Source organism: Leucopleurus acutus (genome assembly GCF_964270905.1).
Source record: "Leucopleurus acutus genome assembly, chromosome: 8".
In the NCBI taxonomy this organism is placed as follows: Eukaryota; Metazoa; Chordata; class Mammalia; order Artiodactyla; family Delphinidae; genus Leucopleurus; species Leucopleurus acutus.
Window position 1 is genome coordinate 22,382,225 of NC_139151.1, and position 16,004 is coordinate 22,398,228.

The 16,004-nt window shown below is 35.2% G+C and overlaps 1 protein-coding gene across 1 annotated transcript in view; it reads left to right on the plus strand.

Annotated features, from left to right (window-relative positions):
- The window catches only part of ARHGAP20 (Rho GTPase activating protein 20), a gene marked incomplete at both ends in the record, with an annotated part of 148,318 nt that overhangs the window by 18,462 nt on the left and 113,852 nt on the right, over positions 1 to 16,004 (plus strand). The gene's annotated exons all lie outside the window — the stretch shown is intronic.

Sequence of the window (16,004 nt, forward strand, 5' to 3'; positions counted from 1 at the left end):
TGTGCTCCGCAATGGGAGAGGCCACAACAGTGAAAGGCCCGTGTACCGGGAAAAGAAAAAAAAAAAAATGAGTGTTGATTTCTTTTAGGCATTACTGGTTAGATTAATTAGTGATTAATTAGCGAAATTTAAAGTGGAAAAACAGGCTGTGGACATATTAAGAGAGTCTTTCATAATACTTAGAAATTGAATGGCTATTCAATCATTAATTTATTCAATAATTTTTAATGGCATTTTAACTCAGAGGCATTTTATGTTCAAAGGAAACCTGTGATGATTTTCCTCTAATATGTGAATCCTTTCATGTAAAGTGAAGTCCTTATCACTTTTTAAAAAGTGAGGGTATATCTGATATTTCTATGAATGGTGTGCTAATTTAACATAAAATCTATGTGAAGGCATGGAATTTTTTTTCAGTGTTCAAAATAAACTATATAGCCAAATCCCAAAGAGTGAAACTTTCAAAATACTTAAGTCCCTCCCCTCTTAGTACTCAGCAAGTTCTCAGACTCAAGCAGCTCCCCCAGCTGCCCACAAATGACACACGCTTTAGTCATTGGGTTGATCAGAAAATGTAAATTACTTTTAATAGATGCCTAATCACAATTTAATTAGGAAGATACTCTTCTGCCAAATGAATAATACAGTAATATACTTCAGTGCCATATATAAATGACTTTTAGATTGTTTATATTAGTATATCTTTGCATTCATGTGGATGAGAAAAGAATGGTTATATCTTCACAGTTTGACCTTGCTTACCTAGAAAACTCAGGAGAAATTATTTTTTAGGGGAGATAGACAGAGGAGGCAGAATTGTCTTTAATTCTACTGTATATGTAAAAATAGCTTTATTATTCACTTTTTTAAAAACAGGTAAACACTTTTAGGTAAAATTTTTTATTGGAAGTTCCTGGGATGAACATGTGTTAAGCTTTTTAATTAAAAGTAGCCCTTGGGGAGGGAGAAGGGTAAGCTGTGACAAAGTGAGAGAGTGGCATGGACATATATACACTACCAAACGTAAAATAGATAGCTAGTGGGAAGCAGCTGCATAACACAGGGAGATCAGCTCGGTGCTTTGTAACCTCCTGGATGGGTGGGATAGGGAGGGAGGGAGACGAGACGCAAGAGGGAAGAGATATGGGAACATATGTATATGTATAACTGAGTCACTTTGTTATAAAGCAGAAAGTAACACACCATTGTAAAGCAATTATACTCCAATAAAGATGTAAAAAAACAAAACAAAAACGTAGCCCTTATTCGTATCAGAGAAGCTTTAGCCCCAAATCAGGGGTCAAATAGTGGCCCACTTACCCGCTAACCCAGGGTGAGGATTTACAACCGTATGCATGTAGGTACTGAAAGTTCATATAGACCATTGGTTCTCAACAGGGTGGTACTAACCTCCAGGGGGCATTCTGGAATTTTGTGAAGCAAAATGATTCAGGGGGCAGTCGCCAGAGATACTAGACATCACATAATACACAGGACATCCTACACAACAGTTTTGTGGCCCCTGCATAGTTTTTGAATGTACCATGTATGGAATAATTGTGAAGAGGGGGAAAAAAAATTATATAATTATCTATGCCTATAACTATGTTTATATACAAAGTATTTTATATCCTTTTATGTAGTTATAATAAACACTAAAGTTTCCAGAAATGTAGGTACCTTGCATACCAAGAGATAATTGCACTTTGTATTGTTTGGAATCATTTCAGAAAATCACTTGGCTTTACTTCACTTTCTCGTACTTGTTGCATGGAATAGTTTCTTATCATCCTACTTATCTTAAATCTAAATATATTCATTATAAGTAGGTGTAAGCATATCTGACTACTTCATTGTCTTTTAATATAGTCATGAATGAGCATATACATATTGAAATACATAATTTATTATTAATTACTTTCATTTCCCTTTATATTACTATCAGGGTATTTTATCGACACTTTTGAAATTCTGTTAAATATCTGTGAATTTTGTTTCAGGATAGAAAAGGAGGAATTGGAATAAATGTATATGCATTTGTCCTTTATATAACAAAGGGACATTGGATCTAGGATTGAGAATGACTGATAGAGATTAAGTGCCAGGTTAGGGAAAAGCTAACACTTACCTGACTTACTGGGGTTGTTTTGAGTTAGAGAACCAATACGATAATATACAACCATGTCCTTCCCCACTCCTGCCTCCCCATCACCTCTGCAATAATTGGTGCTTACATTAGAGTCAGTTCCCAAATTCCTGCCTCAGAAATAGGGAAATATGATGGTTTTTTGGCAAAATAAAAAAGGATATTTAAGTTGAAGATGGATATGTTTTAATCTTCAGTTTATTTCCTGTGAGTTTCTCCAGGTCAGTAGTGTGAGTGCATAGTGCAGGGGAACAGGACCTTCACCTATCTTTTAGAAATAATGCTTTTATGCTATGTAGTATTGGGTGGTTAACGTGTGTACCAAAAAACCCAAAAAGCTGTTGGGTGTTGAATGTGTACAAAATATTTGTAAGTAGTGTAATCTCAGGATTGGAATGAACCTTAAAGGTCATCTAGTCTGGTGGTTTCCGAAGCTTTTAAAGTCAGTATTCTGCAGAGGGACCCAGGCATCTACATATTTTTCAAAAACTCTTCATAGTTGATTCTGATACACTCTTGGTAGAGAACCACTATGACAGGCTGCTACAAAAGAATCCTTTTATAAAAGAATGCTTTTAAAAAGGGAATACTGAACCAAACTTTTAAGGAAGTACAGGATTATAATATGTATTTCTTATAAAACAGTGTGGACATTATAAAACCAAAAGCAAAGTCCCCTCTCCATCCCCAGGGGTAACCATGATTAATCATTTGTATGTCCTTCTAAACCTTGTCTATGCAAGTGTGATTAGAATTTTTATTTGCTTTCTGTAATGTTTAAATTCTCACTTTAATATAGATAAATTAGTTCTTTGCATTTTCAAGTCTTGCAGTTTTTAAAAAAATTAGAGATCAAATCCTATTACAACAACCATTCAAGAAAGTCTTTGAATTTTGACCATCTTTATATAATGTACACTCCTGAAAAGTTATATCAACCAGTTAATGAACTTGCTATTTTAAAGAAACTTTGTAGTGAATTGTTTTATAAAGTAAATCACTTCTTTTTTCAAAGTTGTTAAAAATAACACAAATTTTCATAATTTGAATTTTGCTTTTCCATAATTTATACCCAGGAAACAAGGAAAATTTCTGAAGTCTAAGCTGAGCACACCTATCTGAAGTAGAGCTGTATGCAACAAAATTCGAGTACCTAAAAAGAATCTTACTATCTCTTTGCATGTAATATCATGGGAGCTAACCTATAAAAGATTTGTACACAGTGTGTGGACAGACAGCAAAGAAATTGAGTGTTTTATTTATTAGCATTGCATATTCCTTGAGTTAAATAAAGCCATCATAGCATTTCATATTTCTTGAGTTAAACCTATATTTGATTTTGGCTTTGCAGTAGAACGTTATTTCTACTGTTGTCCCCTAGTTAAGGTGTAATTTAGTAATTAATGACTTGTAGGTGATAAAGCTTTTGTCCAAAGTTTAGCAAACATCCACTGAGGATTTAATGGAATCCTTTCATTTAACAGCTGTTGCATCTCAATTTTTATCGAATTTAATTAACAAGAGTTAGGTTTAAAAGAGGAGGAAATAGGTTAAGTGGTGACTTAAATGTGTTTGTGTGTTAAACACAGTTTTATCTCCAAAATTATTTGTTTAACCCATCGAGTTCATAAGCAAGGGGCAATTTAGAGATTTTAACTTTTTGGGGGGTTATCTGGACACCATTGATCAGCTGGAGGTGATTCCTCTAAGTAATTATTGTTTTAGCTGGTATAGCAGATGACACGTATCTTTCACACTAAGAAGGTTAGTGTTTTTCCAACATGGCTTCACTCAGCTGTTTTTACTCTCAAACACAATAGTGTTCAGTACTGTGTTTAAGGATGACCTCACCTCATGTAATAGCCATCCTCCTGGTAAGACTCTGGGCACCTATATTAGAGGGCTTAGTTTCCTTAAAAGTAAAATGAGAGTATTGAAGTTATTATCTGTTAAACCCTTCTACTTCTAGTTCTATTGCTATATAATTATGATTTGTTGAAATTCAATACTTCCTACACTTACTCTGAATTCTAAATCATTCTTAATTACTTGCAGTTTCCTAAACACAGTATACTGTTTAGCATTGTCTCAAATGTCACTTTCTTCAGGAACTCCTAAGCCTTTGTAAATAACATTCGTGCTCCTATAGCACCTTGTATTATCTTGAACCACAGCACTCATCCCACTGCACTGGCATTACAGTTTATGTCATGTTCCCTTTAATGTCCCTGACATTTGTTAATAAAATAATGCCTTATAAATAATATCTGGTGTTCAATTATTATTTGTTGGATGAATCGGTGAATGAGCAAGTGACTCCAGTTCCAAACTACAATAGGAATTTAATAAGTTAGCACAGTAGTTTCTGACTCTCCTGCCCTCCTTTGAGTAGCCAATACGTAAAAGACCTTCCTTGTTCATTGGTATTATTTGTGAAATTCTGGCTAGGGAAAAAGGAAGATTACTTTTAACAAAATGATTCTGACTTATTGTGAGGAAGTTATTTCATGCAGCAGAATACCACAAGAACTCATGTATGTGGTCTGTAAATACCACATATAGTGGCATTCTTGTGGTACTTCTTCATCGTTTACTTAGGGATAAATTCAAGTCATACAAACTTTTCTTCCAGAAATTCACTTGTTTTGATGTGGTATTCAGCCTACCTTGTAGAAAAATACACAAAAATATACCCATTTTTGTTTTAAGTTACAGTGTTAGCACTTTCAAGTTAGTATTCACGCATCTCCATCCTTACTTCCAAATCAATTTATTGTGTGTGTGCTGCTTGAAAGACTTTGTAGTAGGTACTTTACATATATTACGTTTTAAATCTCTGCTTATTGCTGCTGAGAGGAGAGAAAGGCAGTGCCAAGGAAGTGTTGTGGTGCACCAGGAAGTGCTTGGGCTTTGGCTGCATTCAAATGCTGGCTCTCCATCCTGATTTTCTGTGTGACCTCAGATAAATTACCTAATCTCTGAGTCTCAGGGTCTTCCTCTGTAAAATATGAATCTAATGCTTTCATAGAATATGAAATGAGAAAATAAGTGAAGATGTTTAAAAGATTGACTTAGTTATTTTTAGTTGCCTCTTTCCTTCCCTTAGATATGTTTCATTTTCAAGCTTTAAACCTCCTGAATTATCCAGTACCATTTGTTAATGAAAAGCACCTACTTTATTATCACAGCATTGTATGACTAGAAACAAATCATTGAGCCTGGATCATTATATAGTAGAAATGGAGTCAAAGACTTGCCCTAGGTCACACAACTGATTAACATTAGAGATAGGAATGGAAATCCAGGTCTCTGATCTTGATGGAATATTCTTTGCATTACACAAACAAAAGGAATATGATATAGTATCTAAGAGCATGGATTCTGGAGCCAAACTGCCAGGTTTGAATCCCAATACTGCCCCTTACCAGTCATGTGATCTTGGGTAGATTTTTAAACCAGGGATAATAATAAACCCTACCTCATAATGTTGTAAGAAAGACTAAATGGGTATTATATATGTAAAGCTTTTAATGTAGTCTCTAGCGCATAATCAGTGCTTTTATATTTGAAGGCTATGTTGTCGTTGTAGTGGTAATAGTAGTAGTAGTCGTAGTAGTAGTAGTAGTGGAAGCATTAATAAAGAAATAGAAGTTCATATTATCCTGGTAAAGAGACTCTTTGAGGACCATAATAGATGGAAAATTTTAAAAGATGAAAGATGCAATCTGGAAGCCAGCTAGACTCTAGTATTAAATTCATTTTAGCAAGATAATTATATATCTAGGCCTGGCCTGAAGCAAGATTAGCTCAGAATATTTGGGATTTATTCCTGGTAGACCCTGACAATTCTTGAGGTCTCCCTAGGCAAAAATTCAAAGTACACCTAGGATGATTCTGGGAAATAAGGACTTGAGACATGGAGGATTGACCTGCTTTGCTTGGCCACTTGAGATGAAGGGGCTCCAGGAGCGTCATATGTGCCAAAGCTATGAATCAAGATTAGACACATATAGAATTAGCTAGTTTGGGGTAAGGATACTAGGGTGAGAGAGCCAAAGCAGAAGCCATTCGAGACTAGGAAAGCAGCTGTTTGCTAACTGACTTCTTCCTTTTGGTCAGTTCACTCCTGTTATGTATGACTCTACACACACACACACAGACACACACACACACACACACACACACACACACACACAGACACTCACTCACTCATATACACGCTAACATCGTCCTACTCAGAATGTCCCACATTGTGTTCTGCAAATTCCTCATCATTCCATCTCCTTTTTCTCTGTCATGTTAGCATCTAACATCTAATTAGTCTAAAGTGGATGATAACTTGCCATACTTTCAAATGCAAGGAGAACATTTATGCTCTGGAGTAGTTTACTGAGGATTGTGGTCAAATCTACTTTCATAAGAGAATGAAAACCTGCTTCTACCTGTGATAAGTGTAAACTTGACAGATATGGTCATTGAAATGAACTGAATGATCTCATAAAGGCCATCCTCAGGCTGAGACTAGTTTTGGTAACTGTTTGATAGAATTTAAAGGAAAAGTCAATTTAAAAGGGAAGTTACTAGACTTTCCTTTGGAATTCTATAAACCTTCTGTACCTAGATACAATTTTTTGATACAAGACTTTTAAATAAAATTTTAAATTTTAGAGGAATTTTTAAAAAATCTTTAAGACCTTTTCAAAATTACAATATACTGTTATATTACCTTAGATAAAAACCTGTATTCAGGTTTTTTTAAAAGAAAAAATCACTACTCATTGTGCTGCCTTGCATTACATGCCAGTTGGCTGTAAATAAGGGCTATTCCTACAGTTTTGGACAATGTGTTCTGAGGTTTTAGGACCTGTAGATGATTCAAGGTATGTGATGAACAGAACACCAAGTAGAAATTTAATACACGAAGATTACCAGCAGTCTACAGGGTCCCTTCTTTCCTTGCAAGGAACATTTTCCAAAGTAAAAATCAGATGTAGGGCTTCCCTGGTGGCGCAATGGTTGAGAGTCCGCCTGCCGATGCAGGGGACGCGGGTTCGTGTCCCGGTCTGGGAAGATCCCACATGCCGCGGAGCGGCTAGGCCCGTGAGCCGTGGCCGCTGAGCCTGCGCATCCGGAGCCTGTGCTCCGCAATGGGAGAGGCCACAACAGTGAGAGGCCCGCGTACCGCAAAAAAAAAAAAAAAAATCAGATGTAAAGGAAAAAGATGGCAGCAATTGCTTTGTAAAGTGGCGAAGTTGGCAAATTTTTACCAAAATGGAATTCATTGCTTTGTTAAGCAAAAGGTTTCCCAGGCCCACATATCACTTTATTCTCTTCAAACTACTTTTCGTATTCTTTAAACATGATCAAATACATCTGTTCCTGGTGTAGTATGCTATTTTCCTATCGTATGATTCTGGGAGAAAATCTTTAGAAGATGTAAGTCTCGCTACATTCTAGTGAGCTTTGACAGGGTCAAATTAATTTATTTCTGCACTTGCAGAACAGTACATCCATTTAATTTCTTTATTCCAACTCTAACCTAATTTCTTAATTGCAGTTATGATTCAGTTTTATCTTTCATTGTGGCACCAGGAAAGCACTGTCTCATTAGTGAATGTTTATTCACTTTTCCTCACCCCTCGCCACGGGGTTAGCAGGCTGTCCTAAGACATCCTTACTATATTGGGCTAAATACTGCCTTACCCTGTACATCTTGAAAGATTTCTCAGAGGAGCTTTGGAATTTCATGATTGACTTTCCTTCAAAACCTTTAAAAAAGCAGAAGAATAATTGTTAGTATTATTGAGAACCTCCATACTATTATGGTTAAGAAAGTATGGACTATGGAGCCATTCTTCTTGGGTTTGAATCTGGCCCTCCTTATTACCAAGCATGAGAACTTTGGCAAGTTTCATAACCTCTTCAGGCCTCACTTTTCTCATCTGTAAAATGGGGATAACCTCATAGGGGATTAAAGGAGTTGAAATTGTAATATATCTGGCACATTTTAAGCATTATATAAGTTTTTTGTTAAATAAAATTATTAAAAATATATAAATCCTTGTGCTGCCATGTCACATAATGTCTAATTCTCTTAGTATTCCAGGTATAGGTTTTTCTTCTGCTTGACTACCTGCATTTTGAGTGAAGGGACCATGTTTTCTGCTCTTATATCTGCATATTTAGTGCTAGGTATAGAACAGATATTCTATAAATATTAGCTGAGCTGAATGAGTGATTCTTCCCCTAGCTAAGTAAGTCAACTCTCAGTTGGAGTAGAAAGAAGGATAAGAGTCCACTGCTGCCTGAGAAAGTGACACAGCCAGCGTCAAAAAGCTACACAAAGAAATGCCAATTCTGGAATGACCAGCAGTTTAATGTTTGTTGATTTAATGCTCACATGTTTAATGTCTCAGCTGTATAATGAGTCACTGCCATTGATTCTCTGATGCATAGCTCCTGGTGTAATGAGAAGACACAGGGAATGGATTCTAGTTTCTGCTCTATCACTAATGACCCTGGTGGAGTCATCTAGCCTTTCTTCAACCAGGACTCTTTCCTTACCTGTCAGTGGTGGGAGGAGGGGGAGGGTGCAGTTGACTAAATCCTTTATATATTTTCTCCACCAGCCCCCAACTGTACAATTTTGTATTTCTTTAGGCTAACCATAACTCAGTCACAAGGAGAATGGAAAATGGTATGAATGCTTCTTACAAACCCTTTTATCACAACTCTTAAAACATCTCCAAGTGTGTATCTGTCACCCTACTAAGAAATGAGTATCCTCCTTATCCTCTTTTAGTGCAGAGGTCAAGCATTTGCTTATGTGGGATCTTTGGTCAGTTTATTGTCATAATGTCATTTTGGTAGCCAGTCTCCATAATGGCCCCAATGATTCCTACCTCCTGGAATTCACATACTTGTCCAGTCCTCCCACACACATTGTATCTGAATTGATCTCTGTAACCAATAGGATATTGCAAAAATGGTGATTTATCACTTCTGAGATTAGGTTGTAATAGACCAAGCTTCTGTCTCGATTGCTCTCACACTTTCTCCATCTCTGTAATCATTTTCTCTGGGGGAAGCAATGTCCTAAGTAGCTGTCTACAGAGAGGCCTATAATGGGAGGAACTGAAGCCTCCAACCGACAGCCACGTGAATAACCTTGCAAGTAGATTTTCAAACCCCAGTGAAGTCTTCAGAGATTGCAGCCCTACCTTGACTGAAACCTCGTAAGAAACCTGAGCCAGACTCACCCAGCTAAGCTACTCCCTGGTTCCTGACCCTTAGAAACTGTGTGGGATGATACATGTTTGTTGTTTTAAGTGGCTATGCTTTGGGGTAATTTGTTATGTAGCAAGTGATAACCAATACAGTCGTCTTCAAGTCATGAAACTAGCTTTCTAGAACACTTCTCCTATATATCTTTTATGTATTCTTACTGCTAGAAGTGGAAAGATGGAAACAGATACTGTTCCCATTTATAAATGAAAACGCTCATTCCCCAGATCATGTAATTTGTTGGAAAAGGGGCCAGTTGACATTCTTTCTTTAAACAGCTTTATTGAGATACAGTTCATACCATTTAATTCACCCATTTAAAGTGTACAGTTCAGTGGGTTTTAGTATATTCACAGAGTTGTGCAGCCATCACAACTTTTAAAGCATTTTCATCCCTCTTAAAAGAAACCCCATAGCCATTAGCGGTCGTTCTTCATTCTCTCCCATGTCCCTTCTTTCCCTATCTCTAGCTTTAAGCAGCCACTGACTTCCTTTCTGTCTCTATAACTTTGCCTCTTCTGGACATTTCATATAAATGCAGTTATGCACTATGTGGTCTTTTGTAATTGGTTTCTATCAGTTAGCATGATATTTTCAGGGTTCATCTATGTTGTAGTTTGTATCAATACTTCATTACTTTTCTTTGTTGTTAATATTTCATTATATGGATAGATACAGCAGTTTTGTTTATTTGGTCATCAGTCGATGGACATTTGGGTTATTCTCACCTGTTAGCCATTATGAATAATGCTGCTGTGAACATTCATGTGCAAGTTTTTGTGTTTCATTTCTCTTGCATATATTCAGGAGTGGAATTGTTGCATCATATGGTAACTCTGTGTTTAGCTTTTGGAGGAGCCAAATATTTTCCAAGGCAGCTGCACCATTCCTACCAGCAATATATGATGGTTCTGACTTCTCCACATCCTTACCAATCCTTGTTATTTTCCATCTTTTTACCTATAGCCATCTTGGTGAGTGTGAAGAGGTATCACTTGTGGTTTTCATTTTCATTTCCCTTATGACATTGAGCATCTTTCATGTGTTTATTTTCCATCTGCATATCTTTTGGGTGGGAATTTTCCATTTAAAACTTAGAACATTTTTAATTGGGTTATTTGTCTCTTTATTAATGAGTTGTAAGAGTTCAGTTACTCTTTTTTTTTTTTTTTTGCGGTACGCGGGCCTCTCACTGCTGTGGCCTCTCCCGTTGCGGGGCACAGGCTCCGGACGCGCAGGCTCAGCGGCCATGGCTCACGGGCCCAGCCGCTCCGCGGCATGTGGGATCCTCCCAGACCGGGGCACGAACCCGTGTCCCCTGCATCGGCAGGCGGACTCTCAACCACTGCGCCACCAGGGAAGCCCGAGTTCAGTATTCTTAATATTATGTGTGCATATGCAAAGCAAAATACAGGATTGTAGCATTAATTTGTAGCTTCCAAGGCTCCCAAAGCACTTGAGCCTGAAACATCAGGAAGATCAACCAAGTTTCAGTTGTCTACTTCATTTTGTATCTATATAACTTTGGCTTGGTCTTTTTTTGTTTTTTCCATTGAGACTAACCCTTCAGTTTTTGGAAAAAAATAATTTCTGTGAGGTGAATCCAAAATGCTCCTGTGGCAGGTTTCTGTGATGCATACTCTATAAATTAACATTAATTTAGGACATTTAATAATCCTAACTTTTTTGATAATTATGGTTTTCTAGAATAGCTGCTTTTTTGATTATTTTCTACAAGCACATTTTTTAATAATTATAAAGTTAATATACGTGTATTTTAGAAAATTTGGAAAATGCAGAGAGGTACAAACAGAATTTTGGTCTGCATCCCTAGATATCAGCCTTGACACCTTTTTCTGTCATTTGACTTCACATTTTATGTATTTTATGACTGAATCATCAACATGATCATAAATAATGCTTTATACGGTAGAAACATTCTGTACTTACCATATTTGTCTTATATATGTAAACATTGAAGTAGAAAGAGGAAAACAAAGCAGCTGCCTTAAGGCTTCAAAGAAGTGATACAGTATATGCTGAGTTTTAATGGATGAGTAGGAGTTCTTTAGCATAGGAAATGGGTGACATAATATTCTAGCAATGAGAACTTAAGTTAGAGCTCAAAGTTTCTAGAAAGGAGTGGAGATGGGGCTAGTACAGTAAATAAGGATCAGACTGGGAACAACCATTGTCAGGCTGAAGACTTTAGATTTCTGGGTAGTAGGGAAATAATATAAAAAAATCAGTCAATTATGTGATTTAACTTGTGTTTTTGAAAGAAAGCGCTATCAAAAAATTGACTGGAAGAGAGAGATGGGCAAGGCAGGTAGAGAGACTATTTAAGAGACAGTTGAAAATAATTCAGGTAAATGATAATGAAGTACTTATACAGTGAAGGGGAAATTTTTAGAGACATTTAGGAATGAGAATCAATAAGATTTGGATGTAAGGAAGTGAAAGGAGTCAAGAATGAAGTTTCTAGCTTTTGAATACTGGATAGATGGTTTCGAACATGGTAAATTTTGAGGTGTATGAAAAAGTGTTAGTATTAGAAATACTGATAAAAGGTATAACTTAAAGTGAGTGCTTACCAGGTACCAAGTTCTTAGTTAAGTATTTTATGCATACATTTTGGGGTAATTTTTTCATTTTATAAATAAGGATATTTAATCTTAGAACTTTAAAATAATTTACTTTAGATCTCACTACTATTAAGAATGGAGTTTAAATTTAAATCTACTTCTCTCTGACTTTAAAATTCATGACCTTACCCAATATATTATACTGCCTCAATAAAAGCGATTCAATTTTGAGAATTTCCTTTCTCATAAGATATATAAAGAACTTTCTAGAAGCTAAGTTTATAAACTTCATTGTAACTATTATAATCTCATTGTAATCATTAGGTTCTGTCTGGTGTGGCAGATCAGAGATTATCACTTTAAATGAAAATGATAGAATGGTTCTGAAATTGTTCTGCCACTTAGCAAACATTGATTTTTATCTAACTCACAGAGGCTAAAAATTCCTATAAATTACAAATTTATAAATTTGTAAAAATTATAAATTATGTTATTCTTTTTTTACTTAATGTTGGATATTTTCTAGTGTAAAGCAGGAAGTTGAAATGCTATATATTTTATTTTGTATTACTTGTTTTTGTTTTTATTTGGACTCTAATTTTTAATGTTAACTTGTTTATGGCTTGTACCAGAGAATATGGTTGTGTGGTGTTTGATTTTTAAATTTTCTTTATGATTTGACACATAGATTTTTAGGAGTTTTACATGTATGTTGAAAAGTATGTTACCAGTTATGTAAATCATCAATACCTTCCTAATATTTTGTCCTCATCTTCTGTCACTTGCTAAAAGAGGGGTGAAATGTTTCTCACTTCAGTTGTGAACTTATAAATTTCTTCTTGTTATTCTATTAGTTTATTGCTTTATGTATTTTGAACCTGTATTATGAGGTCCATAAAGCTCAAGGTAGTTATGTCTTTTTGGTATATTGTACCTTTTATCAAGTGGAAATATCTCTGTTTTGTTCTATTTATTTCTTTTGGGTCTGTATTCTTTTTTTTTTTTTTTTTTTTTTTTTTGTGGTACGCGGGCCTCTCACTGTTGTGGCCTCTCCCATTGCGGAGCACAGGCTCCGGACGCGCAAGCTCAGCGGCCATGGCTCACGGGCCCAGCTGCTCCGCGGCATGTGGGATCTTCCCGTACCGGGGCACGAACCCGTGTCCCCTGCATCGGCAGGTGGACTCCCAACCACTGCGCCACCAGGGAAGCCCTGGGTCTGTATTCTTTAGCTAAGTGAAATGTTTTTGAGATTCATCATTGTTACATTTATTAGAAATTTGTTCCATTTTCTTGTCAAGTAGTATTCCATTGTATGGATATACCACAGTTAGCTTATTCACTCACGTGTTAATGGACATTTGAGTTGTTTGCAGTTTGGAGCTATTATGAAGAAAGCTTCTATGAACGTTTGTGTGCAGGTCTTTATGTGGGCATATGTTTTCACTCTGTTGGGTAAATACCTAAGAGTTGAATTACTGAATCATATGGTGTTTGTCTAACTTTAAATTGCCAGACTGTTTTCTATAGTGGTTATACCATTTTATATACCTGTCAGTAATGTATGAGAGTTTGAGTTGCTCACATCTTTCCCAAAACCTAGTAAATGACAGTTAAAAATATCTTTGGTCTTTCTAGTGGGTGTGTTGTTGGTATCTCATTATGGTTTACATTTGCATTTTCCTGAAGACTAATAATATCGTGCATCATTTCATGTAATTATTGCCTATTCATATATTTTTCTTTGTGAACTGATCTGTTTAAATCTTTTGCTCATTTCTTTATTTATAAACCTAGGGAGTTGAAGGAGTTCTTTATATATTCTGGTTAAGTGTTTTGTCAAATATATATGGTGAAAATATTTCCTCTAAATCTGTCTTTTCATTTTCTTAACATTGCTTTTTGAGGAGCAAGAAGTTTTTTATGATGAAGTCTAATTTTATATCAAGTTTTTTCTTGGTTTATACACTGTGTGTCTTATCTAAGAAATATTTGAATACTTGAAAGTCTCAAAGATAGTATCCTATGTTCTATTCTCTTAGGCCTGTGATCAAGTTGGATTTAATTTTTGTATATAGTATATAAAGGTAGAGGTTTATTATTTTTCCTGATGGATATCCAGTTGTTGCCATATCAGTGATTGAAGAGAGTTTCTTTTGCCAGTTGGATTGGGGAAAAGGACATGTTTTCATTCTGGAACCTTTGTCAAAAATCAATTTGCCATATATGTGTGTAAGTCTACTTAGACTTAATTTTCTTCCATCAATCTATATGTCTGTCCTTACCAGTATTATAGTATCTTGCTTCCTGAGCTTTCTAACAGGTCTTTTATGTTTTTTTATTGATATTTTAACTCTTTTTATTATATGTTCCATTTGGTCATTGATAGTATATAGAAATACAGTTGGGTTTTTGTTTATTGACCTTTAATCCTTTGATCTTATAAATTTACTTATTCTGTTAGCTTTTTAAAAAGATTCTATCAGCTTTAATGTAGATATCTCAGGATATTCTGCATACTCACTCATTTCCTATGTGAATAAAGACATTTTTACTTCTTCCATTCCAATCTGTTCAATTTTTTTAAAAAAATTTCCTTTTCTTGCCCTAATGACTGGCTAAAACCTCTGGTATATTGTTGAACAGAAGTGGTGAGAGCAGACTTACTTTTTTGTTCCTCTTCTTAGTTAGGAGAATACTAAGTCTTTCATCATTAAGTTTGATATTAGCTAGCTACAGGGTCTTTTTGTAGACCTTAAATGGAGGAAGGTCCCTTTAATTCCCAGTTTTTGAGTGTTTTTTCATAAATGAGTGTTGAATTTTGTCAAATGCTTTTTCTGCAACTTTAAAATGATCATATATTATGATTTCCTTCTTTTAGTCTTAATAAGGTGGACTACATTGATTTTTTTAAATGAACTTTTAATTTTAGAATATCTTTAGATTTACAGAAAAGTTATAAAAACATTACAGCATTTTGTCTTATCCTCCAACCAGTATACCCTATTGTTAACATCTTACAGTACTACAGTGCATTTGTCACAAATAATGAGTCACCATTAATACATTGTTATTAACTAAAGGCCATACATAATCAGATTTACTTAGTTTTTAATTAATGTCCTTTTTCTATTCTAGGATTTCACCCCAGATACCATATTAGATTTAGTCATTATATCTTCCTTAGGCTCCTCTAGACTGTGACAGTTTCTCAGGTTTTTCTTGATTTTGATGACCTTGACAATTTTGAGGAGTATTGGTAGATGATTTTGAGGTATTTTGTAGAATGTTCTTCAATTTGGGTTTGTCTGATATTTTCTTGTAGTTAGAAAGGGGTTATTGGTTTATAAAATATTTTCAGTCCATATGCATGAGGGATAGGGTCTGCAGTTTTCCTGTCTAGTTTGGGCATCAAGGTGATGGTGACCTCATAAAATGAGTTGAGAAGTGTTACCTCCTTCTTTGAAAGGGCATGTAAAGGAATGTCATTATTTCTTTCTAGAATGCTTAGAGTAGAATTTACTAGTAAAGTTACCTAGCATTTGAGTTTTCTTTCTAGGTTTTAAATTATGATTTTAATTTTTTAAATAGATGTAGAACTATTTGGGCATTTTATTCCTTCTTGAGTCAGTTTTGATGATCTGTTTCTTTCAAGGAATGTGCCCGTTTCATCCTAGCTGTCAACTTAATCACAACAAAGTTATACGTAATATTCTTTTATGTTTTTAATGTCTGTAAGTACTGTAATGATATTCTTTCTTTCATTCTTGGTATTTGTAATTTCTAGATTCTTTTTTTTCTTAGATTAATCTAGCTAGAAGCACATCAATTTTATTATCTTTCAAAAAATCAGCTTTTGGTTTTATTGCTTTTCTCTGTTGTATGTTCACTTTCTATTTCACTGATTTTTTTGCTTCTGTTTTTGTTTTTAAAGATTTATTGGAGTAAAATTATGTACAGTAAGGTACCCAAATTTAAAGTGTGCAGTTCAC